Source organism: Crassostrea angulata, chromosome 9, assembly GCF_025612915.1.
Source record: "Crassostrea angulata isolate pt1a10 chromosome 9, ASM2561291v2, whole genome shotgun sequence".
In the NCBI taxonomy this organism is placed as follows: Eukaryota; Metazoa; Mollusca; class Bivalvia; order Ostreida; family Ostreidae; genus Magallana; species Magallana angulata.
The window spans coordinates 34,757,376-34,784,498 of record NC_069119.1 but is presented as its reverse complement, the minus strand read 5'-3'; the positions used below and the strand labels follow the sequence as shown (position 1 = coordinate 34,784,498).

The 27,123-nt window shown below is 34.5% G+C and overlaps 1 protein-coding gene and 1 pseudogene across 1 annotated transcript in view; both read right to left on the bottom strand.

Moving 5' to 3' along the window:
- Positions 1 to 27,123, bottom strand: part of LOC128163538 (ras-associated and pleckstrin homology domains-containing protein 1-like) — a 188,930-nt gene that overhangs the window by 128,614 nt on the left and 33,193 nt on the right. The window lies entirely within an intron of this gene.
- On the bottom strand, positions 23,376 to 25,629 carry LOC128162303 (gamma-glutamylaminecyclotransferase-like; annotated as a pseudogene).

Here is a 27,123-nt window from a genome sequence, read left to right as displayed (position 1 = left end):
CGCATTTTACCTCTGATTCTCATGTACCTAACAAAAGGGGCCTACATATTGCATATCAATTTCAACAAGAGACACCCCTCTAACTAATGAAATTCATTAAAAATCATTTCATGAATTTTAGCAACACTCATAAGCCTTCAAGTACAGCAACTCTCAATTTTACAAAAATATTGACGGGTACTTTATTCGAAACTGTCCTTTGTTACCTCTTAAGTTGATAGACAAGTTAATTCATGCCTGTTTTTATGTAACCTCCAACTGCCGATTATTGTAAATTTAACACTCTCATAAAACAGATAAAAGCATGTATGTGATAAATTGGTGGTAAATAGATGATGACTGTATGCATAAAAGGGGGAATTTGAATCGGGACGGGTAAGGATACAGTCTTTTATCTGATTATTTTTGGGACAGTGACACTAGTACTAGTGAATGTTAGCTAAAAGACCTAATAACAAAATTAAGAAAAGAGAAACGACGCACTGTACAGCACCTGTTTGGGTTTTTTTTAGTCATACAGCTGCAACAATAAGAATAGAGACCATATACATGAAGCATTGTAACATATATTTTAAAATGTTTTAAGTGTTAATTCCCAATTATCTAGTTTATGATAACTTAAAAACACACATCGTAAATGTATGTGTATTTAATTATTCCGACCAGAAAATCAAAGAGATTAATACTTTAATGTACAACCGATGACAGGATACAAACTAAGCCTTTATCATAGTGTGATGAACACAAAATCCACTTCGCTGATTCATGAAAAACAGTGTTTTTATGTTTCCCTGTACTCATACTTACACCTCTACCGTTTAGACATTGAATAGTTTATGTAAAGTGTAGTGTTTAAATTAAAAGATTGAAACGAACACAAACTGTAAATAAACGAGGACGCCCTCCCTCACCCGAGGATCGTTTAACGAGAGGTACTCAATGGGAGGGATAACTATCCGTATAATGTTTGGCCACTTAGCGTTATTTTTGAAAGGATGAGCATAATTTATCGGAAATCTCAACAACCAAATAAAAGGATAGGTTCTTAAATCATCAAAATCATAATCTGTGAGGGAGGTAATGTCCTTGTAGGGGTTGTGAAACAACTCTAACTTCTATTTATCTTAATACAATTTCGTTTTAAATATGCCAATACTTTTTTAGCCTTCCTCTAAAAAGTGTGTGTGGAGAAGGGGTGTATCAATGTCCCAAAATTCAAATTTTCGAAGTGTAAATTTTGGGGAAATTTGATTGCAAGGAAAAGTCGGCGGGGTGGAGGGAGGAGGGCAGAGCTCCCACTGGATCAAAACTCCTTTTTGCCACTTAGTGCAGCACGAAGATCAACCTATGTTTTACAATTATTTCTATCATATCACATATACATGTTACTAACTTGTTTTTCGTGTACATGTATATATATATATATATGCACTCTCCTCATTGACATGTGTCTATTTGTATCACTAAATGATTTCTAGGTAAAGATACTGAAATTTTGCAGATCTTAGAGAGAACAAAAGCACTTTTTATATAATGAAACAAAATTTTATGGATTCATACACATAAATAAGAATATGGAGTGAAAGTCACAAAGAGATTATTTTTTCTGTTCTTTACTATTTCAGATTAGCTACAATTTTACTATCTCCCATTTTTAAAAAAATGTGCTGGGTTTTAAGTTGATTATGTGTAACTTTGAGAAGTGCATTTATTTTAGGGATACAAATGTGTTGCTATTCTGTTGAATCAAGTGAATTATGTTCTAAGGTGTTTCAAAGAAATAAGGAACCCGTCGACATTTGCAGTACTCTGATGATTTCTATGGCGACCGACCGTATTGCATAACGTATTTCATTAGTTTTTAAACATGAGAACAAGTACATGTGTGATTATTATAAATTTTAGATCTTTGATGTAAAATGTTTAACAGCAATGAGTTTGTTTTTACAGTGAAGCAAACCATCATACAGGAGAACCACAAAAGTGATCAAGTGCCAGCTATAGAATCAAAACAAAACTTGTATAAAAATTCATGTGAATATTTTTTGAAATGATCACGGAATCCCTCAATTCCGTATGATTCTTTTTTGGTGCCAACACATACCGCATACATGTAATAAATAAATGTAACACGGAACGTTGATTTAAACTTGATTTGACTTGAACGTTGAACACTAAGAGAATGTTTGATTTTTTAAATTCACTTTTACTTTGTACACACTGCTAAATTTTGTACAACTCTTAAGAAAAATTTTTTAAATGTACTTTCTTCACGATTTTGTGTTCGTTGAATGTTAACTCCGGAGTTCCAATGCTAAATCAACCGTACAAGTAAGATACATTTATCGTTTCGTCTTAAACTAAGGTAGCTGAATTAAAAATAAAACAAACAATTTAATGGTTGTGTTTGTACAAACTATCAATAAACATGCACGTGTGAAAAGGTAGAAGCACAAGAAACTACAGCGGATCACTTGTCCACTCGCGCGGGATCTCCTCGGCGATGTGCAAGGGATGATCATCATTTAAAGGTTTCATTTTTGTGGAGATTTTGTGTTGATCTTAAACAGTATTTGTACAAATTAAGAATATTTAAGACTTACAAACCCACCTTAATCTATGTATGACGATGCTTCTGATTTGGAATAATATCACCTTTACTATTTTTAAGAACACTTATTTTATTTACACTCTATCGTTTAATTTAATTAATTGAAGATGAAAAAAAAAACTTTAATAGCATAAAATTAAAACTTCTTGTGTTTGCGGCTTAAAAAAAATTATGTAAGACGCGAATCGCGCTGACCGCTAGGTAGTCCAGACCCGATCGATCTTCTCGGCCGCGGGCGAGGGATTGATTACGCACAAAACTTAAAAGGATTTGAAATGCTTGCAGTATATGGACTAAAGCATATTAAATAGAAGTTAATTTTTTCACTAAAAAATCCTAATTTGTTCTATGTCTTATTATGCTTAAGATTGGGAAAGACGTTGCTTTCATTAATCAACACAACAATTTATTAATATTAAAACATATTACCGGTTTATTCAATTTAAGAAGAATAAACTTTAACATGCGTATATATTCAAAATTAAAAACATTTCTATGTGTTTACGGCTTAATAAACCCATATATGTAAGACGCGGATACTGTGTAGTACATGTGTAGATACCGCTGACCGCAAAGTAGTCCAGCCGCGATCATATCCTCGGCAGCAGGCAAGAGCTAGGTCACGTAATGGTACACACATGCAGCTCAGATCCCAGATAGATTTCAAATGCATGCAGTAAAATGATCCGTAATTTGAGTTTTACTGGAATGGAAAAAGAATGTTTATATTTTCTGTTTCTCGTTTTTAAAGGATTGTTCACTATAAGAACTTAACAAAATATGACCTATAGTCCTCACATAAAAGCATGAATACTTAAAAAAAAAAATGTTTTCTTATGAATTAAGGAATCCCTTATATATACCGGTATACTTTCTGGGATAATTTTATGTCATTTGTACGCACAGACTTTCGTTAACTTGGCCAAATTGCCGCGAGTACTGGTCAACACGTATTACTTTTCACCCTCATATTATGCAATACCCGAACACAAAAACAGTTCTACGAGCTTAATAAAGTCACAAACAAAATTTTTTGCAGCGACGCCCATATCGAAAAATTTCCCGTTTTAGAGTTATAAAGCAAAGACTTTTAAGGTATATAGACCCCTCATTTTAGAGGCTAGCCCCCTTTTTATGGTGCCAAATGAAAGCTCCTAATATTCTGCACAACTTTTGCTCTATATGTGTTTTGAGAAAAATTCACAACTAAAAAGTTATTGAGCAAAGATATAAGCAAAATTTAACATTTTTTGAAACATGAATTTCAATGTAATTTTTTAAGAAGTATAGGTGGGTTAATCAAACATGTAAAACTAGGAGGACAACGTTCAAGATGTCTACATTAAAGAATTGTAAACTAAAACTACTTCCTATGGATCAACTGGGAGCCTTTGCAGGTACACGAAACCCATTAAAAATATTTTAAGGGAAATAACTCATAACTGGAAGTAGCGATTTCAAAATATTTTGTACTCTAGTGAGCTTTTGTCATTTCTAATAGACCCTGAAAATTTGAATACAATCTAATGACAAACAAGCGAGATATTAAAGTTTAAAGAAACGTCTAGAAGAAAAAGAAGAAAAGTAATAATGAAGAATTTCAAACAGAATCAGTACAAGGCCTTCTTGGAAACGGGAGACCTTAATAATCAGTCAAAATTTTGCTGTGTGCTACTTATGATGTTCAAGATATAAATAATTGGTGCGATATATAATAAATGGTTTTATAATATGTAATCAAAATTCTGTTTTTAAAACGTTTTTTCATATCTTATTATTTAATTGAGTTTTTTCTTTAGTTGATATTGATGGGTACGTTACTAAGGACGGAATTTAATACAATGTTCAAAATATAAATAATTGGTGCGATATATAATAAATGGTTTTAAAACATGGAATCAAAATTCTGCTATTAAAACGTTTTTTCATTACTTATTATTTAATTCACTTTTTTCTTTTGTTGATATTGATGGGTACGTTACTTAGGACGGAATTTAATACAAGACTATCCCTTGACTCAAGACAAAATTCGTATACCTCAATCTTTGAATAATAAAGGCATCCCTGCATTCATTTCACACGTATAGAAATAATGATTAATAATTAGATTGTGTTTTTAGTAATAATTTTAAAAGTTTGAGGCTGTTTCATTGAAACCTGTTCGCTCTTTAATCTTAGACAGGACATACCTGGTATTTACCTAGTGCGGGTGTTTGAAAATGACCCTCGTTAGGATTAATCCGTTAACTTAAAGACACCAATTCAATAGTCGTTGTTTGATGTTCAACATTACGTTTTATTGAAGTCAATGATAATGAATACATAGTGTTTTATTAGTATTTCTATTGTTTACGTATTTGTTCATTATCTTTTGGACCAAACGCACATACTAGTATCTTTCCCTCAGCATACGGTGGACGTTTTTAGGAACTACATGTTGACGTATATTTTAATCTATTCATTACGGATGATATAGTTTCATCCCATACACACATGCCTTTGAAAATAAAAATCTCCTTAAAATATATTAATCCCAAATGGTACCACTCCGTATATAAATGAATAAATGTGTGAGAGGCTAGCAAGGATAGTTCTTTTTCAAAAGAACAGGATGTTTAGTTGTGTAATTTTAGATGTATGGTATACAATTTTAATTTAATATCGATCTATTTAGCTTTTTCAAAATGCGAAGGTTAAACAAAAGCACCTGCTGTTGTAGCTTTGTTGTAATATATATAAATACTTGCTGATTTAGACGCTAGGAGATAGTTTAAGAATTCCTAAAGGTAAGTAGATTTTGACGACTGACAAATGTATCATTATATTTTTTCATCTGTTTATTCAAATCGAATGAATTTCATGTTTTATTTTAAGTGAAAAAGATATAACTGAATTCATCTTTTAAAAAAAAGATGTTCTTTATTCTTTATCTATGAAACCTCTTTTGTATAAAGAAATAACACACAAATATCCATGCTATCTTTAATTTGTGGGGTTATGGTAAGTGTATTTATGAGTCGCACACGCATGTAAGCGCACTCATAAACAGCACACATACCCATAGACAACGCACGTATCTTTGTTAAGATATATATAAATCAGATTAATTACAAGTGTTTTTATCTAGGCCGTGCATGCAAAAAGTTAATTATCAGTAATTATCAATATTAATGCATGCATCACGGATGATTTAAATTTACCAGAAGTCTCACAAAATGAATATACAGTGTACCTCAAAATTCCAACATTCCAAAAAACTATTTTTTCAATATTTGACCAAAAACAGAACTAAGGTAACATTAAGTTGATTTGACCTTAAGTGATTACAAAACTAATATTGTATTTTAATTGTACTGCAGATGATTGTGGCTCTTATTCTTGTGGTTTTTGTGATGGAAGTACGGGCTGAAACAAACGATGGCAGTTGTAAGGAAATGCTGCAGGAATACAAAACTTTCATCGAACAAATCGAAAAGTCAGTGAAAGCTGTTAAAAAAAACCCAAAAGTTTATGCACGAAAGACGCAAGGTATAATACATATATGAAATGTCTTTAAAAATCTGTAAATACCCTAATTTTACAAGTTCGTTTTCTCACTTAATTTATTATTTCAAAAAACCAAAGACAGGAGCGTTGTTTACACAAGATGGGGAAAGAAAACATGTCCTTCAAATGCCGAGTTAGTTCTATCAGGTAAATTCATTTTTGAATTCACTTTTGTTATTTCTGACACTTAATTTTTTTTCACCACTATATTATAAAGTTAAGTCCAGAAATTGTGGTCTTTCAAAATTAACACCAACAAAAACTCAGCTTTACGATTAAATAAAATTTGAGTTAAAAAATATGACATTTAAACACATAATATAATTATAAAGTTTATCTGATTTCTTAAGGCTTCACTGGAGGTTCATGGTTCGATCACAAAGGAGCAGCGGTTGATCTTTTGTGTTTACCAAGAGATCCAGAGTGGGGAAAATACATTGATGGAGTTGATGGAGCCAAAGCTTATGTTTATGGTGCGGAATACAAAACACACCATTCTCCCGGCAACTTGAAAACTCTTCTTGATCAAAATGTACCGTGTGCTGTTTGTCTTGTTCGAAATAAATCCGTTGTCAAAATGTTTCCAGGTAATTTAGAATTTTAGAAAGGAAATTTAAATATCATTTTTTATCTGTTTTGTTTATAGATGGGTTATAAATATTTGTAATAGTTTTTCATATTGATACACTTGTGACTGATTTTTGTTTGTAGATGAAAGTTTTTTGCTTTGTTTTTATTATTGCATAGATATACAATCTTATGTGCATTGAAATTCATTATTTTTTAATGGCCAGAAAAACCTGTTACAAAGGATGGAAGTTAGAGTATCATGGGAACTTAATGGCGGGATATCCTAACAGTCCAGCTGGTACAATGTACACCTGTGTTGACGAGCATCCAGATACTTTACACGGTGGTCGTGGAATGCAAAACGGTAGACATTTTTACTCCGTAGAGGCTCGATGTGGTTCCTTGAATTGCCCACCTTATGTGGAGGGGAGAGAACTCGTTTGTGTTGTTTGTTCTAAGTAGTAAATATTACAAACACAGTACTGACTTTTTGATTACATTTTGTCAGGGTTATTTAATATTTGTTTTCACGTCAAAATATGAGTTAACACTGCTTTCAGTTTCAATGTAAAATCACTAAAATTTTATATATATAATTCTTTATGTTGTTATTGATTCCTTTGAGATAGTCTAATCTACAGAGAATGAAATACAGGTGACACTCGATGGCTCGAACTTCGATCTCTCGAAGTTCTTTTTATCTCGAAGTGAACTCACGGTCCCGATTTTTTTCTCTATATAACTAAGCAAATTTATTCTTGATCTCTCGTACTTCGATCTCTCGAAGCTCTTGATCTCTCGAAGTAAAACCTTGGTCCCGTTATACACATTTCATTGTTTTTTACTCTTGATAACTCGAAGTGGTTACCATGTACACACTCGGCCGATCAAGCGTATAATTAGAGCTCCGCGTGGACCTTACCTGGATGGTTGAGTGAACGCCTTGGGCAAGCGTATTTATGTCTAAATCAAAATGTTTTATCTTTTTCTCGCGTAAACATCCGAAATCGACAACTCCCTGGCTTTTTCCATAACCAATCGTATGACAGAGATCTCACGTGCCATACTTTGCTTTTGCAGAAGCCAGGGAGTTGTCGATTTTGAATGTTTACGCGAGAAATCAACAAGTTTGTCAATGTTGGTGTAAAAAAAAACTAAAGTGAAGGTTATATCTCAAAGAAAAATCATTTATGAAGGAATACAAATGTGCGCATATGTCTAGTTTAACAATTTAAATGAGAAATTAGCTGATGAAGTGAGGCGGTATCCAAAATGGCGTCCTCCCTTGTTATTTTTCCTCCGAGGTAACCACATTTTTAACGATGTTTGTTTTTCTACACAAGCCCCTGTGCACTGACAGGACCGATACCCCGCTATACATTGTAACATATTACTTCATTATCACATTCATATTATTATTGTACCCTTGGGAAATGATTGTCATAGCGTGTAATTAAAGAAAATGTATACTTAAAGTCTGTTAATAAATAAACTGTTTCAAAATGGCCTTTAAAAATTAATTTGAACTGTCTATTCTTTATCTCCGAGTAAGCGGCCATTACAGCTGTTATTAATAGAATGGGGGCTTGGATGTCCACGTGCTATTTGTAACTGATCTTTGAAAACAGCTTACACATCATTTTGCTCATTTTTAACCAATTTCATGTAATACTAATTGATTTATTGCAAATAATTATGAATATAAATAATTCTATAACCTATTCCGTTAATTGAAACCATTGTTGTGTTCCCCCACCGTTAACGCTTGACACCTTGGGTATCTCAGACACCCCTTAGGCTATGTGTACTATACACAACACAACTATTTGTGCACATATTTTATTATGTTCAGGCCTCTATTTGATCACTTTAATCGGCATCATTTAAGAATTTAATTATGTCCGTTATCTCTATGCCTGTACTCCGCCCGTTTTTCACTATCACAGGGGTTGTAATGACTAAACAATTATATAAAGCTTTTTAAAAGTAGTTGATTTTCTCTACGGTAGAATATTTAATACTAGGTCTATTTAAAACATTGATTATGAGGTAAATATATTACCGCGATGTGTTAGTTACAATAAATCCGTATCTAAGAAAATAATGTGTTTTTTTTATTTCCGGTAGCGTATTCCTGCGATGAAGTTGAGCGTGCATACAAAGTATAACTGGAAGATTACCGTTTGGTAATTTTTTTGATGCGTATTATACATCCCAACAAGCTTTTTTTCACCACTTTCAGGCCCAAAGTGGGGGTGTGTATTGTACACTATTGCGTATTATATTCACCGGATTACGGTAGTCGTCAACATCGACAATTCGTCCAAAAAATACGGTAATTATCAAATGTGTTCAAAAATAGAAACACTTAAAATGATATATGAGGTCATTTGACTATTGGTCTATGACTGGCTTTCCCCCTTACCCTGGCTGAGTATTTGACTGTGGCCTATGACTGGCTTTCCCCTTTACCCTGACTGAGTATTTGAGTGTGGCCTATGACTGGCTTTCCCTATTGCCCTGGCTGAGTATTTGACTGTGGTCTATGACTGACTTCCCCCCTTACCCTGGCTGAGTATTTGACTGTGGCCAAGAATTGGCTTTCCCTATTACCCTGGCTGAGTATTTGACTGTGGTCTATGACTAACTTTCCCCCTTACCCTGGCTGAGTATTTGACTGTGGTCTATGACTGGCTTTCCCCCTTACCCTGGCTGAGTATTTGACTGTGGCCTGTGACTGGCTTTCCCCTTTACCCTGGCTGAGTATTTGACTTTAGTTACAACTGAATTTCCCCCCTACCCTGGCTGAGTATTTGACTGTGGCCTATGGCTGGCTTCCCCCCCCCCCTACCCTGGCTGAGTATTTGACTTTGGCCTTTGGCTGGCTTTCCCCCTTTCCCTGACTGAGTATTTGACTGTCCCCTGGGAAGATAATTTGACAATATCCCAGCCCTGACATTACCACAAGGATACATTTTTCCTTTGTTTTACAAAACAGACCTTAAATAAGGATAAGGGCAAGAGTTATTTTGTCAATACCTTGGTAAAAAATTGATGTTGACCTTTGCCTATGGTTTCGGGACAACAGTTCCTACCCCAGGGCTAACACAATGACTACTGCCCTCATACTTATTTAAGAGCTGTATACTATTATGTCTATGAATGACTCACAACTACAGAAGACTGATTGCAAAAGGTCCCCTGAGTGACCAAGAAACAAAAAAATAAGCCGCCTTAAAAAATATATATCATGAAAAACTCTTAAATACTTAACCACATATGTCTTTTGTTTTGTTTTTCTTGACTTCATCCAATAAATCTCTGTGTATCATACTCTTGAAACCTATAAAGATACAACACAATTCTACACACCAGTACATGCATAAACTAAAGAAAGTAATATCAACAGCAAACACTGTAAGATATTGTTTATAATACGCACTGATGTATTATATGTACCCCTACGCACTCATGTATAATACGCAACCCCCAAAGTTAACCAAAAAATGGCGAAAAGATTTTTCTTTCCGAGAAAATGCTTTGGAAACTTGAAATATACTGGCGTGCGACCAATTCTCGCCGAGTACCATTTCTCGCCAGTACATTGTGAAGTCATTTTAGCAACACATAAAATTACATACGAAAAATGACGTCACAATGTACTGGCGAGAAATGGTACTCGGCGATAACTGGTCGCACGCCGGTACAGGGTGATTAATATAGGGTGGTTTACCCCTCTGGTTTTGAAATTGAAGTGCAGTAATTATACTTAAGTGAAAAGTGTAGTAAGTTGTTAAGGTCAAGATCTAGTAAATGAAAGGTGCCTACAGGTTTATAAAATTTAAGATATAAATTCTTTCAATGATGCTTTATAACAATAGCTTTGTTTGATAGGGTGTACCGCGGCTAATTTTTTTTAGTAAAGACAATGAAAAATCATGTTTTAAACAGTTATTTTCAACGAAATATGAAGGAAATAATTAACACATTTCGGAGTTTTGTCCATTTTTGGCTAATAAAATGTATCTAGAATGCCTACAGTCTCCCCAGAAAACGGAATTAAACAAGCTTTTGAACTCTTTAAAATGATGTCAAATTGAATATAGGTATCGGGATTACTTTTCCCATGATTTAACATAGAATGTCAAGAAATTGTTTAATTTTCTACACAATTCCCTTAAAGCCGTAAAGTATTGGAAAAAGATTCTTCAAATCAATTATGAGGTCATAATGGTTCTAACTCCAAAAGGACAGTCTGGAACCGTTTACTAGATCTTTACCTTAAGATATTTAACTTGTTTCAGTACTTTGTAATATAATTTATGGTATGTTCTTAAATTGTAATATTCTGCAATAGTTGATTATAACTAACAACTTGTTATTTATCCTCAAAGCTAGCGTCCTCACAACGACAAGGGTCCTTAAGTTGTGGCAAAGCTACACAAAAATTATACGATACTCTAATTGATAAACAATACAGTTCACACTTTGCCCTCCAATGAAGTGATGAATGCAGGTCGTCATTTCCAATGCTAATCTGTCTCTCTCTCTCACCCCAGTGGGCACGCAACTTTGTTTCAACGTTGACTAATGGTTGAAATCAAGTTGCAACGTTGATCAACCATTATTCAACGTTGAATCAACGTTGAGGTTTAAACGTTGAAAACCAAACCATAACTCAACGTTGATTCCACGTTGAAGACCCAACTTATTTTCAACGTTGAAGACATCAACCACCTTTAAACGTTGAAACAACGTTTTAATATATTAATGAAACTGAACACATATTTTCAAATTTAAACTTCCTTATCATTGTTAAATCTAGATTTTACTTATATTTTGTAAAGTGGAAGCATTAAATGACGTGTTTTTACAAATATTAAATGTTAATTTGAATACAATTTTATCTTATATATATATTCCAATAAAATTAATGTATTATTGTCTAATGCAATTAAAATATCAATTTTCTTTTAAATGAAAAGTTAAATTAATATTTTACATTAGATTAAAAAAAAAAGAATTCATACAAGAAATTTGAGATTGAGCTGTGCGTACAGCAAGTGGCTAATTGCATTTTAACTTGGTCAGTGAGAAGGGGATGCCCAGGACCCATCACTACTGCAAGCACTGCTGATCAAGGGAGTTTTGCAATTGACCAGGCTGTTCTATGTCAGCTTGACCGCTAAAGACGCTATTGGTGAACAAAGAAAGTCAGTTCTTAGGTACACCTCGTGCAGTCACTACACAGATTTTATGTACAGTAAAATGCCGGGATTTTAGCTTTTGGACGATTAATTTGTGACTATTTCATATTTTACACTGGAGTATATCTTGGGAGTTATTTTTTAAAACAGTCTGCAGAATGCAAATGATGAACTGACTATTGTGGATTCAACTTTTTTGTGTTGACATCCTTTGTTTCATGTCATGGAAAACAAGCATGGCTACCATTTGGCGGAATGTACGTGGTTTCTTTGTGATCGTATTCCTACAGCCTTATTTAAAACATTTTGAAATGCCAAGTTCAACTTTTTAACGAGGACTTAATACACAACTTGTTTAGCAAAGGGTATACTCAAATACTACTAGGATTTAAATTAAGGCCGACTTTCTACATTTGGATTTTTTTAATAAAGTGGCAAAACACATAAAACAGCACAACGTAATAAAAGACGATATGTTTATAAACAATATTTTACAAAAATCACTTAATTTTAACTTTTTTTTCATTGTCATATCTATATATTTTAAACCAGATTTCAACACAATTTCTACGTTGAATCAACGTTGAATTTTGACGTAGAAACAATGTTACATTTTCAACGTTGCCTCAACTTTCTTATGCAATCTTATTTCAACGTTGAATCAACGTTGATGCCTGACGTTGAAACAACGTTATTTCAACGTTGAAATGCCCGCTGGGACCTGCATTTCTTAGTAGGGACAGACCACATTTAAACTTCTTACTAGAAACTTGTGGGTCCCGGTTTCATTACTGGTCAGATATTTCTTCCATTAGATATTTGCTCTAACGTTGTGGGTCCCGGGTTCATTCCTGGTCAGATATTTTCTCCATTGAATATTTGCTCTAATGCTGTGAGTCCCGGGTTTCATTCCTGGTCAGATATTTCCTCCATTAGATATTTGCTCTAGATCTCTCTTCCTTCTCACCAACGTCGTCCTGTAAAATATGTTAATAAAAATGTTCATTGATTTAAACTTTTTATAGAGGAAATTCGAGACTCTGCTCTCCGTGGTCATTGACATACAGTGTAATGAATTGGTAAAATGCACTGCATTGTACAATATAATAGAATTTGTAACCCTAAACAATTCTATAACATTTCATTTCTCACACGACGAACAATGAGCCATCCAAATGAACATCTTTCAGATTCTATCGTCTGTTCACACGTCATGATGACGTTTCGTCGTTTCGACATCCAACAATTTCGTTCCCGAGTCATTTCGGTCCAGATATATTACTTGTTTAATCAATTTCATCTTAATTAGGGTCTTCCGTTTCGAACGGAAGACCCTTTTGTTTTTCTTCGGTTTCTTTTTAATATTATTTTATTTATTTTTTTTTTCTGACTCCTTCTCGGCTTTATATCTCAAAAAGTTTTCATCCGATTTCAATGAAATTTTCAGAGCTTTTGTAAAGTTACCGTGCCTCAAAGATGTTAAAGTTTCAGCATTTACGTCACTTCAGTTCAAATTTGGCGGCCATTTTTAAATTTAAAAAAAGTGATTTTGTCCGGAAGAAATCTCCGTAAACTTTAAAGATAACGCTTTGAAATTTTTACGGATGATAGATGTATCAATTCTATAATGTACTGGGGGGTTTAAAATTTTGTTCATTAATTTTGCTCAAAACTGGAAGAAGTTCCAATTTTTGGAAATTTTCATTTTTTTTTAACAAAATAAGACAATACTACAGTCTTATAGAACTGGCCATGGTGAATTCAAATATGAAATCCGTTTGAAAATCGGACGATGCATTACAGAGATATCGGGGTTTAAAAATTGATTTTTCCGGAAATTTTGTTTCCACGTCCTCGGCTTAGAAAATAGCGTAATGTTCAAAGTAAAATTAATTCGTACCAAAAATAATTGTAAAGTCGTGCTTGAACACATTCGGATTTTTTTTTGTCAAGTCGTTCTTGAAATTAGAAAGGTTTTTGTTAATTCGTACTTAAAATCATTCGGATTTTGTTAAGTCGTACCAGGAATAATTCGATTTTTTCATCTTTTTATTTAAGTTACTCTTGTTGTTGGTTAAAGAGCTCTGCTTCTTCCAGGAACTTCCGGCTTTTCTTCCGACATTAACCGAAGACCCACTCGTTGCTTTGCAACGAGCTTTGCTCTAGTTTCATATATCATTATGTTCGAACATTTGTAGCAGTGGTCTCTTGTAGTAAAGACACACTCCTGCGTATTGGATATTTTTAAACCCTGATTATGAATCAGGATTCATAAAATTGGTCAGGCCCCAATTAAATAGACCAATCCACACTTTACAAAAGTTATGTCCCTTGGCCGCCATCTTTGAGGAAAAACCCATATATTTCCCACAGTAGCCTTTGTAGTTTAGAGGGTTGTAACTTTGTCATTTGACATTAAAAAAAAAACGTTTCCCTGTGAATTTTAAGTGCCCCAAGTTGGGGCAACCCACACATCGAAGGAATAAATCAAATTCCAAGAGATTTCTTCAGAGGACGCCCAAATATTTGGTTGCTTAAAGAAGGGAAAAGTTGCTTTTTCCCCTTTGACCTTTGGGTTGACCCCGCAAAGGGGAACAACTTTTGCAAAGTGTGGATTGGACTATTGCAAGCGGGCATGCATATACAATGTAGACAGTCGATATTGTCGAAATACTCATCAGTATTGTCAAACTATCGTCAGGCAGTTTGAAGTATATGTACAAAAAATGTAAATGACTATAAGAGACCACAATTGTCGACACCGTCCCTCTTAACTATATGAATTGATCTACCCGCCTAAACATAACACAAAGACCAACATACCGCAAGAAATCTTTAACCAATAAAAAGCCAAGACCATAGAACACAACTGACCAATTTACATATTAATTGCCTTAGAACATAAGATATAAGTAAAATATAAAATCGAATGTTTATCACTTAAACGGATATTCAAAACAGTCGCGGAAATTCAAATACGCGAAATATAGAAAGCCAAAATAAATAGTTAACTTATATTTGATATTTAATTATTTCAATAAACAGCACTTTCCAGCGGCTACTTCTAGTCACAATTCCTGCCCAGTATGCCTAGATGTATTTAGTGACTTAATTAGAGCTCCAGATAATCAACAGGATGCCTGATCCCACATCACGTCTGACTGACATCGGAAATCGTGCATGTTTGATTTATCTCAACAGCTGAAACATCGCACTTGTTGAACTGACAGAATTTCATTGATCAGTAAATTCGATACGTGCAAAAAATTGTAATCAGTGAAATCAAATTAAACGGTTAAATTCAATGACTTTATAACTGCCACATGATTGAATATTTTTATTTCATATTGAGCGAATACATATTCATATATTTGTGTGCATTTATTTTTGCATATTTTGTGCATCAAGATAACGCAACTCGCATTTACATGTAATTAAAGACGTTAATACGCATGTGCATGTATAAGCAACAATTTTGATTCAATTCTACTGCAGTACATTCTCTGTTGCACACCAAAAACGTCCAAAATGGTTAGCTGAGAGTCCCGCGCTGACACTAATTGGTTTGCAAAAAGGTTTAAAGCAGTTGTGTTTACGTATCTTTTGGTGAAAGTGCAGGATCAGAAAATGTTCAACATTTCATGTTTTTATTTTCCACCGTTTTATTCACACTATGATTCATGTGTTCGTTCATAGTAAAATAAAATTCAACAGAGGATTTTTTCTCCGTAAGGGGGGGGGGGGAGAGGTAGAGGCAAGTGTTTGATTGTTGTTACCAGTGGGGTCTGCAGATCAATTACGGTAACTTTACAATGCCTTATTTAATTCATTAAATAACTTTAAAATTTTCTACAGGAGAAGGGTGATGGTTCCGGACCCCCTGACCCCTTGATCTCATCCACCTATAGATCTGCGCATAAAATACATTAAACTACCGAGGAGTCACTGGGAAATGGTAGCACATATAGTGCAAACAGTGATTCTCCATTAAATTTAAATTAAAAAAAGAAAATAAGGGGAGCCTTCAAATATAGCTGTTTAGGTAGCAGTGTCTCAATCCTGATATAGGTGTTGTGGTAGTAGAGTATCAGCCCTGATATAGCTGTTGTGGAAGAAGTGTATCAGCCCTGATATAGGTGTTGTGGTAGTAGTGTATCAGCCTTGATATAGATGTTGTGGTAGTAGTGTATCAGCCCTGATATGGATGTTGTGGTAGTAGTGTATCAGCCCTGATATAGGTGTTGTGGTAGTAGTGTATCAGCCTTGATATAGATGTTGTGGTAGTAGTGTATCAGCCCTGATATGGATGTTGTGGTAGTAGTGTATCAACCCTGATATAGGCGTTGTGGTAGTAGTGTATCAACCCTGATATAGATGTTGTGGTAGTAGTGTATCAGCCTTGATATAGGTGCTGTGGTAGTAGTGTATCAACCCTGATATAGGTGTTGTGGTAGTAGTGTATCAGCCTTGATATAGGTGCTGTGGTAGCAGTGTATCAGCCCTGATATACATGTAGGTGTTGTGGTAGCAGTGTATCAGCCCTGATATATGTGTTGTGGTAGCAGTGTATCAGCCCTGATATAGGTGTTGTGGTAGGGTAGCATTGTATCAGCCCTGATATAGGCGTTGTGGTAGTAGTGAATCAGCCCTGATATAGGCGTTGTGGTAGCAGTGTATCAGCCCTGATATAGGTGTTGTGGTAGCAGTGTATCAGCCCTGATATAGGTGTTGTGGTAGTAGTGTTTCAGCCTTGATATAGGTGTTGTGGTAGCAGTGTATCAGCCCTGATCTAGATGTTGTGGTAGCAGTGTATCAGCCCTGATATAGGTGTTGTGGTAGTAGTGTATCAGCCCTGATGTAGGTGTTGTGGTAGCAATGTATCAGCCCTGAATTAGGTGTTGTGGTATTAGTGTATCAGCCCTGATATAGATGTTGTGGTAGTAGTGTATCAACCCTGATATAGGTGTTGTGGTAGTAGTGTATCAGCCTTGATATAGGTGCTGTGGTAGCAGTGTATCAGCCCTGATATACATGTAGGTGTTGTGGTAGCAGTGTATCAGCCCTGATATATGTGTTGTGGTAGCAGTGTATCAGCCCTGATATAGGTGTTGTGGTATTAGTGTATCAGCCCTGATATAGATGTTGTGGTAGTAGTGTATCAACCCTGATATAGGTGTTGTGGTAGCAATGTATCAGCCTTGATATAGGTGCTGTGGTAGCAGTGTATCAGCCCTGATATACATGTAGGTGTTGTGGTAGCAGTGTATCAGCCCTGATATATGTGTTGTGGTAGCAGTGTATCAGCCCTGATATAGGTGTTGTGGTAGTAGTGTATCAGCCCTGATATAGGCGTTGTGGTAGTAATGCATCAGCCCTGATATAGGTGTTGTGGTAGTAGTGTATCAGCCCTGATATAGCTGTTGTGGTAGCAGTGTATCAGCCCTGATATAGGTGTTGTGGTAGTAGTGTTTCAGCCTTGATATAGGTGTTGTGGTAGCAGTGTATCAGCCCTGATCTAGATGTTGTGGTAGCAGTGTATCAGCCCTGATATAGGTGTTGTGGTAGTAGTGTATCAGCCCTGATGTAGGTGTTGTGGTAGCAATGTATCAGCCCTGATGTAGGTGTTGTGGTAGGGTAGCAGTGTATCATCCCTGATATAGGTGTTGTGGTAGCAGTGTATCAGCCCTGATATAGGTGTTGTGGTAGGGTAGCATTGTATCAGCCCTGATATAGGTGTTGTGGTAGGGTAGCATTGTATCAGCCCTGATATAGGTGTTGTGGTAGTAGTGAATCAGCCCTGATATAGGCGTTGTGGTAGCAGTGTATCAGCCCTGATATAGGTGTTGTGGTAGTAGTGTATCAGCCCTGATATAGGTGTTGTGGTAGCAATGTATCAGCCCTGATATAGCTGTTGTGGTAGTAGTGAATCAGCCCTGGTACAGCTATTGTGGCAGTAGTGCATCATGCAGCCCTGATACAGCTGCTTTGGACTACATGTAGGTTGTTTTTGCTCGTCGTTAAGGGACCTAAAAATCTTCCTCTTAAGGCCGAGTTTTCTCTGTCTTTGCCCTCGGTTAAAGAACTGTCTTGCCCTCAATAAATATTTCCCATTTAATTTAGTTTAATCTTTTAACATTAATTTGGTAAAGGAATAAATGATATTCAGTTAATCATCTATGATCTAATTAAAACTATTGTATAATTAAATTTCAATGTCAATTTTCACTCCATGATATATTTGAAATAAAACAAGCATTGTAAGAGTATTGCATAATTAAGCAAAACATGCCATCCACGGCACATGCGTCATTCGAGGATTCAGAATTTTTTTTCAGGGTGGGGTCCGAGGAATCATATTGTGTTTCTAGGGGAGGGTCTTTTTCTTGAATTCTACTATGATATTTAAGAAGTTTGAATCTTCCATGGAATATCCCCCTGGGTCCCCTCCTTTTAGATCCACGCATGTCGACACCCGATTAGTAGTGAAAAATGAGTAGTTTAGAATTGTTTTTCCATAATCTTTTGGTCCATTTTGGGTCAGTTTGGGTCCATTCGGGTAACTAGAAACACCCAGCGTAGCGCTAGCAACCCGATCATGAATGCGAGAAGTTTTCAAATATTATTACAAGTAATAACTTTAAGGTGGTATGTAACACTTGTTGATATTTATATGGTTATATACGTACATTATAATCAAAATACTTTAACCGTTTTAAACTTTTCAAATTTTATAGTATTTGACAAAGAAATATGTTTAAATTTTTTGGGGAAAGGTCAAAATTATAAAAGCCCCAGCGAATCGAAAGCATCCTTGTGGAGATGAGATTATAAGTTGTTGAAATGAAGTGCTTAACCCTGATAAAAAATGAGATGATTGAAAACTGTGAAATTTTGGTGTGTGTCAAATATAAAAAATCTTCTGACAAAGATTCTAAATCTAAATATGTAGTACATACACGTGTTGTTCGTGTGAATTGTATTTAGTGCAAGTATTGTTCGTGTAAATTGTAGTACACACAAGTGTTGTTCATGTAAATTGTGGTATATACACGTGCTGTTAATGTAAATTGTAGTACATACACGTGTTGTTCATGTGAATTGTAGTACATAGACGTGTTGTTCATGTAAATTGTAGTACATACTGTACAATTTATAACTTAACGGTTTTTATCAGCACCCTTACACAATTATACTTTGAAGTGATAATAATACCACACTTATAACACTCAACAATTTAAACATCACACACACTTCACATGCACTGGTTTACACGCAGGTATTGTTAAAATTCAGATCAAGGTAAATGATTCTAGAGCAGGTGTAACCTGATGTTGTTTTCTTCATTACAATGCTTTGTGTCTGACCTTGGTGGGCAAGTAGACCGATACCGTAAAGGAATTTAAAATCTCTCTCTCTCTCTCTCTCTCTCTCTCTCTCTCACGTATAACTTGGTATCTGTTTGACATTAGACACTTTAAACATGCTCTAGTAAACACGCTGGTATTGTTGAAATATGTGTATTTGTTTCTCCTGTCTAACCAAGGTAGCTGTCTCTGTATCAGGTGAAACCTGATGTTGGTTTTTGTACAAAATAAATGCTTTGTATCTGACCTCGGACTGCAGGTAGTCTGATGGCGTATAAAGAACTTACCTCACCTTCTCTCTATTCTTATCTCTCTTTCTTTCTCTCTCTCTCTTTCTGTCTTTCTCTCCGTCTCCTTCGCCCTCTTTCCACCTCTCTCCCTTTTTCTGTCTTTCTTTCTTTCTTTCTTTCTTATTTTCTTTCTTTTTCTCTCACTCTTTAAGTCTCTTTCTCTTTCTTTTAAATTGAAAATGTATACTGTATTATATTGCAACATATCGCATGTTGGTTTTTTTTTTTTGCTGGATCATTTATTTTTAACAAGTAAAGAGACAAGCACAACTTTAACTATATTTTGAAAAAGAAAAAAATAAGAAACAAAATTTAAACTTTCATAACAAGTCATTATCATCCTTGAAGAATTGTTTTTAGTTTTTTTTTTTGTAACAACTAAGGAGGGTGGCATCATGTGTCCTTGTATCTCGATTTTGTGGGTTTTCCCAAGGTATTACTTTACAAGGTTTTCGTCTTAACCTGTTACATCACAATGCGTAGTAGAAGTTGACCCGACCAATGCGTTTCCTTATTTAACTATCAGGTATAGATTATGTGAAGATAAAACGACATCCTCAATGCTGTTGTAACTTATTAGTGGAAATATGAAGAGTATCATTTTATATTATAGAGTTAAAACATAAAATTGATCACATAATTTGGACAGTTACTTTTCATGGATATTTTTTGGAAAAGTTTGATACAAATCTAGTCACTATAAACCTTTTAAAGAATATATTATCGATGTAGTATAAAGGAAAGAATGATTCTAAACATAATAGAATATACTTGTAATACTGATGTTATTGAAATATCAAACTGTTGAAATTACCTTTAGAAAAAAAATATATCAACCGGTCCTTTCATCAAACTCCCTATCTTTGTAAGATTCTTCAAATATTTCAAATCAAATAGTATACAAATCACAAAATCAACATAAGCAGATGAATTGTAATTAACTGTGTGGTAAGTGCCAAGTGATTTTATAATACTATTTTTAACTATAAAAAATGCGTTATTACGCGGGTAGGTTAGGGCAACTCCGAGTTTATTAACCATCAATATATATTAATTTTTTTTTTAAAAACTGTTCATTTTTATGAAATCAATGCTGAATATTATCATGAAGTGAGTGTATTCAGTGAGATATATTTCTTCTTCGGAATCGAGTCGACCTTTGAAATTTTCACATCGCTCAACTGAGGAACAATTGCCTTAACTCTGATCAAATTAGTATTACAGTATCAAAATCAAAATATCTTGACAACTATGTACAGTAGATCTTGCTAAAAAAATTGAAAATCTGCAAATTTTTATCCACATCTTATTTTGGTAAATACCAAGCCCCTTTTGTTGTTGTACCTCTAAGAAGATTTTCCTTTTTTCCTATATTCCTGTTGTGGTTTTTCAACATTACTTAATGTGTGAAGTCTCCGTTATAAACTTGATTTATAAACATTTGCTTCTGAACAATGGATTTCAAAACAACAAACGCATCAATGTATAAACTTGTTCTTAAAAGCAAAAAAAAATAATTTTTAAAAAGTATGAATCGGTGATCTCATGATCTAGCAATAGGTAGATGAAAATATGTACGTCCCACCTTTCATCTTGATTAGACGTTAATTTAGATGCTATCGAAACATGCGGTATGATTATAATTCAACTCGGTTTTAAGAACCATATTTATTTACGTGACTCCAAAGAATGATATCTTAAACACGCTGGACACTAGAAATCAAAATTGATATATGTTAACATCAAAATACAGAACATATGGTCATCTTCTTTACTGTATTTATGAAAATCAAATGGTGGTTGCCGTATTCGAAAGAAATGCGCGTAAAATGTGTACTTAAACTACACAGTCGCTACGTAAATATAATTGACTACGTAATATGTCTATATTTAGATATGACTCTTCCAGCATTACTTAAAGGTCCTTTCCACGTTAGGGAATAATCCCGCTTTTCTGCAACACCCTCTTTATCACTGTTTATAACCCAGTCTGGTATTTGTCTAACAAGGGAATACGTGTACAGTTGTGGTTTTAATGTTACCATCTGAAGCAAATTTATTTATTGCCTGTTTTGAAATTTCAAAATACTGTGGCAATTTACCTAACTGTGCTCTAAAACTCGGAGTCTCTTTTATTTAAATGACCGACGCTCTCTAAATTGGACGATTCGATTGTAATTAAATGCGTAAATCGTAAAATGGTTCAGTGAATCTAAATCTTAAACTTACACCTCAGTTAATATTTTGCAAAGTGTACAGCTATAACTTAAGCCTGTTTGGGATACTTCAGGAAAAGTTCTGACACAAGCGCAATAACTTGTCGGGTTTTGTTATGAAACAAAAACTCAAACATGCTAGTAATTGAAATTTTTTAAAAAAAAACCTTGAAAGCACGTGCTGCAATGTAGCTATGCCTCTGAACTTCAATTCTTACGGTATTAACTTAAAATCTATAGCCTTTGGGGACAAATTTGGTAATAAATTTCATCTCCATAATCCTAGCCTTTTCTGCAAAAATAAGTCAAGATTGGACAGGTTTTTTTTCCTAGGAGAGCTTAATACATATAAAAATAATACATGGCAAAATCAATATCACACAACATAATCAGCCCGAAACTCCAATATCAGCCCACAGGTAGGGCTGATATTGGTCGAGGGTTAATTTGAGTGTGATACAGATTTTGATATGTATTGTTGTTTTCATCATATTTTTGATGGATAACTCGTATATATTTTCATATAAAAAAACGTTATCCAGCTTTATTCTAATTTAACAATCTCCAAACTGCATATTTTGACGTTCAAATATATTGTGACGTTTTCTATAAAATGTCAATTTCTTAACGTCCGAGTCCACACTGCAGATATGCAGCGATTAAAAGAAAAAGAAAAAAAAAAGACAAGAAAAAATGCAAAGTATTCCGAAATCCGAATAATTAGGTGCAGAGGTTTTCAAAAAAGATGAAACAAAGGGTTAAATAAAGTGTAATGATGGCGCGTGCCTTTATTCATATCAAAGGTGAGAAAACATGCATTTTATATTATGTTTTAATGAATGCATTCATTGCCCTTTATTATGTAATTAATTTCATATCAGTAATTGCACAAGAAAAGTAGGCTTTCAGTTGGGGTAATCTGGCTATAAATGGAAAACTGCTATATAACCCTTTTTCTTTGGGGGGGGGGGGGGCTGCTATATAGCCATTTTCCGGAGGGACAGATTGCTAGGGCGGAAAGGCACTCTATATCAGAGGTATCACATATGAGATTTTAGAAATCTATAAAAAAAAATCCCTTTTACGAAATGTGGAACAAAGCTCTTATCTTTTAAATATAATGTACTTTTCTGATTTTATGATCATCATGCTTAATTTTTGTAGGGAGTATTTTTTCCAACAGTTGGAGAGAATGATATTAAGCACTTTACCACTGCGTTTCGTCTAAAAGCGAAAATGACTTCACCTCCCGGAAGGGGAGAGGGTACTCAACGGAATTCGAAATTCAAAGTTAGATACCTTGTATTATAATTTAACTATAGTGAACTGTAGTGAAGTATATCACATAAACAAGCGCATGTGGAAAAAGTTTCGGCACAAACGCAATTTGTGCTTTGCAATGAAATATAATGTTTTAAAATAATGAAATTCAGAAATAAAATGTGTAAGCACGTGTTTACAGTGCTTCAATGCCACTGCATAATATACATGTAAAAGTTTAAAGTACGTCAATATAGATTTATTTTTCTGTAGTACGTATACACTGTATGCATGAATTCAATAAAAATCAATTAAGATTTATCCACTTTGGAATTTTTATTCCATAGATAATATAAAAAGAGAGGGTCGAAAAACGTTCTCATTGACAAACACCTACATGTATATTACATGTAAATAAGTAATGTAATATATAAGTGTTCGTCAATGCTAACATATAAACGTTACAATTTTTCACGCTCAAGTCAATAAAAACAATGAACATATATATATTTTCTTCTCTTTTACTATGGTTTATTGTCCTCATCAAATTCTGCATCGATACTGGCATCATACTCCAAGCCATGGTCTCCCTTAGAGTCATATACATCAATGTGAGGAAGGTCACGCACAGAATCGCGGTCGTTATAGAAATAGCACCAACACTCGGAGCGGTGTTTAGTTGGTTTTCTTTGGATTTTGGCGCGTTCGACTGAGAATCTGAATCGCTACACTGTGTATCTTTTGAGTTTGTGTATTCCGCCGATATCACGGTGCGTGTTTACATTTCAGGGTGATCTTCAAAGTAATCCAGGAACTTCATTTTCTCATCATCCACGTCATAGATTTCACCCTTCACATGCTAAAAAAGGAAAGTTTTAAAACTAGATATTTCCACTAATCAATTCAGCTTAAGCAAATGGAAACAGAAATTGAATCATATGTATATTCATATGTAGTTTGCTTGTGTTTGTATCAAAATTGACATCATTCTGCTTTTAAGGCAAATTAGTAAAATTCAGGTTTTATTAATACGCTCAGAATAATAGTACTCAGCAATTATAATTAGAGGGAAAACTATGTCCAATGACTCATTTCTTACCCATCCAGTTCCCGGCACGTGTAAGAGACAAGGCATACTCCAGGATCTCTCAATCACCAGCGGGTACTTCTCCACGGTCTGTCCGACACTGACGAATAAAGTGGTGCCTGTACCAGGATCCATCAAACGAAAGTGATTTGGCTGACCATTTTTCAATGTTCCGTAAACAAATATTCTGTTCAAGGTGGGTTTCTCAGGACTTAAAATTATGTATAAAAAAGAAAAGAAAAAAAAACCTTTTAAGATTTTTATTTCAGACGTTTCTTGCAAAAATAAGCTTCCATAACAAAACACTTAAGTTAGGTCACTATATGGGAATCATATATATTTAAAACGCAAACCATAAAACAATACGTTCGTATATCGTATAAACTAAATGTCAAAAGGGGAAGTTATGTATAAAAATCAGCTTCGAAAATAAAATGATTAAATTTTTCCGGACAGATCACATGTAGTTACATACCTGTACCACATAGCTAATGATACAATATATATATGCCACTCGTGGGTCAGTTTGACAGATACGGTTTTATAAGTAAAATATGCGTATGTAATGATAATTAGATAACTAATAATATCTATTACATCAGAATCAAGGGTAGAATAGTTTATGAATGCATGCGCGGATCTAGAGGGGGGGTCGGGGGGGGGGGGGTCCCGACCCCCCTCCTGGAAAATGAAAATTTATTAAATTTACATAGTAAAATTATCGCGAAAATATGCCTCGGACCCCCCCTGGCAAACACAATTATCCTTCGGACCCCCCCTGGAAAAATTTTCTGGATCCGCGCATGGAATGTACTCAATAAACGTTCATATAAAATCAATTGATATCCATACCTTATGACTGATATCGTCCCCAATCCTCTGGCTTAGTACGGCGGAGCGTGTGTGCTCAAACAACGAATTATATACTTAGTACTTCACAGTCATTAGTACCTTGGTATGTATACACTTACCTTGAATTTAATTTAGCTTTCTGTTAAAGCAGTGGATTCGGCAGAGGTATAAATTAGATAAAGGTATCTTAACTCTCTTCAAACGATATCATGACAAGATTTAAACCCCCGTGGTATTTGACTTTTTTTATAGAAATTCCTTAGAGTCATTTACACAATATGTTCCATTTTCAGTATCTAAAAATTAACGGAAAATGGGGGGGGGGTTGGGGGTTCTGTCCTCAAGCACCTGTACAAACATCATGCAACCTATCATAACCCTAGAATGGGATACGTTATGGTACATGTAAAATAAATTGTGAAGGACATCATACGGTTGGCTTCAAAACTGATTTTTCTCTTTATGTGAAATTTGAAAAATAAAGGGGTTGCAATGAATGTCTGCTGTTGGTTTAATCCACAGAATTGACGAAGCAAAAGCCGGGAGGTAGGTGGGGTGGTGGTGTTTCATCCTTACTTGTTGGAAGGGGTGACGGGTGACTTACAGAAAGGTACCCCGACACACATTGGTAAGCAAAGACAGTGGCGTAGCTAGGGACAAAAAAAATAAGCAGTAAGAATGAACCATATGGAGGAACTTGAACTGTGGATCATTGTTTGCCACTCAGCCATGACTCTTTGAAAAAATCAAGATTTGTCTGGCTTTTGAACTAAGACTACGCAATTTGTGTCATTGAAACCAGCGTCATTTTAAACGTGTTATGGTGCAAGAAAAAGATAGTCCCCCCCCCCTACCGAAAATCAAAGATCTGGTATCAATGGTTCTACTCTCAGGATGCTTATTGATTTATAAGTTATCACTCGTTCTTATTTTGATTCAGTTCTAATTACGTAAAAAAAATATTCACATTAAAAACCAATTCCTTTTTTCAATTTTTTTTTCGATCTTTCACATTACCACAAACATTCGACTTCACTTATTCAATATAGTAATGAACAGTTTCTAAGAGCAACTCCTCGCAAACCGCTGCACGGAATTACGCAATCTAATTAGAATTAGACGTTCTGAATCCGCTACCGCTTCTCTACCGTTTGAGAAGAGGTAGCAGATTCAGAATGTCTAATTTTAATTAGATTGGGAATTACGTAAAGCCTTGTAGGTTAGACATAATGCGTAAATGTGCATAATACCAGTTATTACTAATTCCATCATTTTTTGCTAGTTCTTGCATGCACATTTCAATTTATAATTTTATTGTCGTTAAAAAAAGTATAGAAGTGCATTCTTGCAGGAAAATTTGATATGACAGATTTTGGAGGAGTTATGCCCCTTTTAAAATAAAATCATGCATATCGTGCTTTTTATACAATGTACACGATGAGTCATCATATTGAGGGAGATTTCACGATGCTCAGAAAATTATTTTGATCCATTATTGTTCTTTGGTAAACTGCACAGGGTCTAATAAAAAGATACAACTATATGGATAATTAGATGCATTTTATTCACTTTCATATACGTCATATATGAGTCATAAAGGAGATTATTTGGAAAAAAAAAACATAACATGAACCGCAAAAATGCAGTATCTGTGCACACCAAAAACTGTGTAACGTACCAAGCTACTTACTGCACCAATAAAAAAGAAGCTGAATTAACTTTCAGTTCAGAGATGACATTAAAATCAATATTAACATTGAAATGTATTCTCATTTCAAGAAATGTCACTTGATAAACTGTTGTTGTACTAGAGCCACAGGAACAGTTTGTACTTCAGTTCGAACAACATTAAATTTACTTATTTCAATTTCTAATATATATTTTGGATAAATTTAAATAAATTGAACAAGCTGTGCCCAAGATGGATAAGATTAAAATAACAATGCGCCATTAAACTTACTAAATTAAGGTGTAATTCTCTATATATGTACACATACAAGAGTCATATCTATATTTAATGCTTACTCATGAATTCAATGACCAATATCATATCTATCAGCTACAATTATTAACTTTAAATTATTTAAACAGTGATCAAACATTCCTACATTTGCAATGGT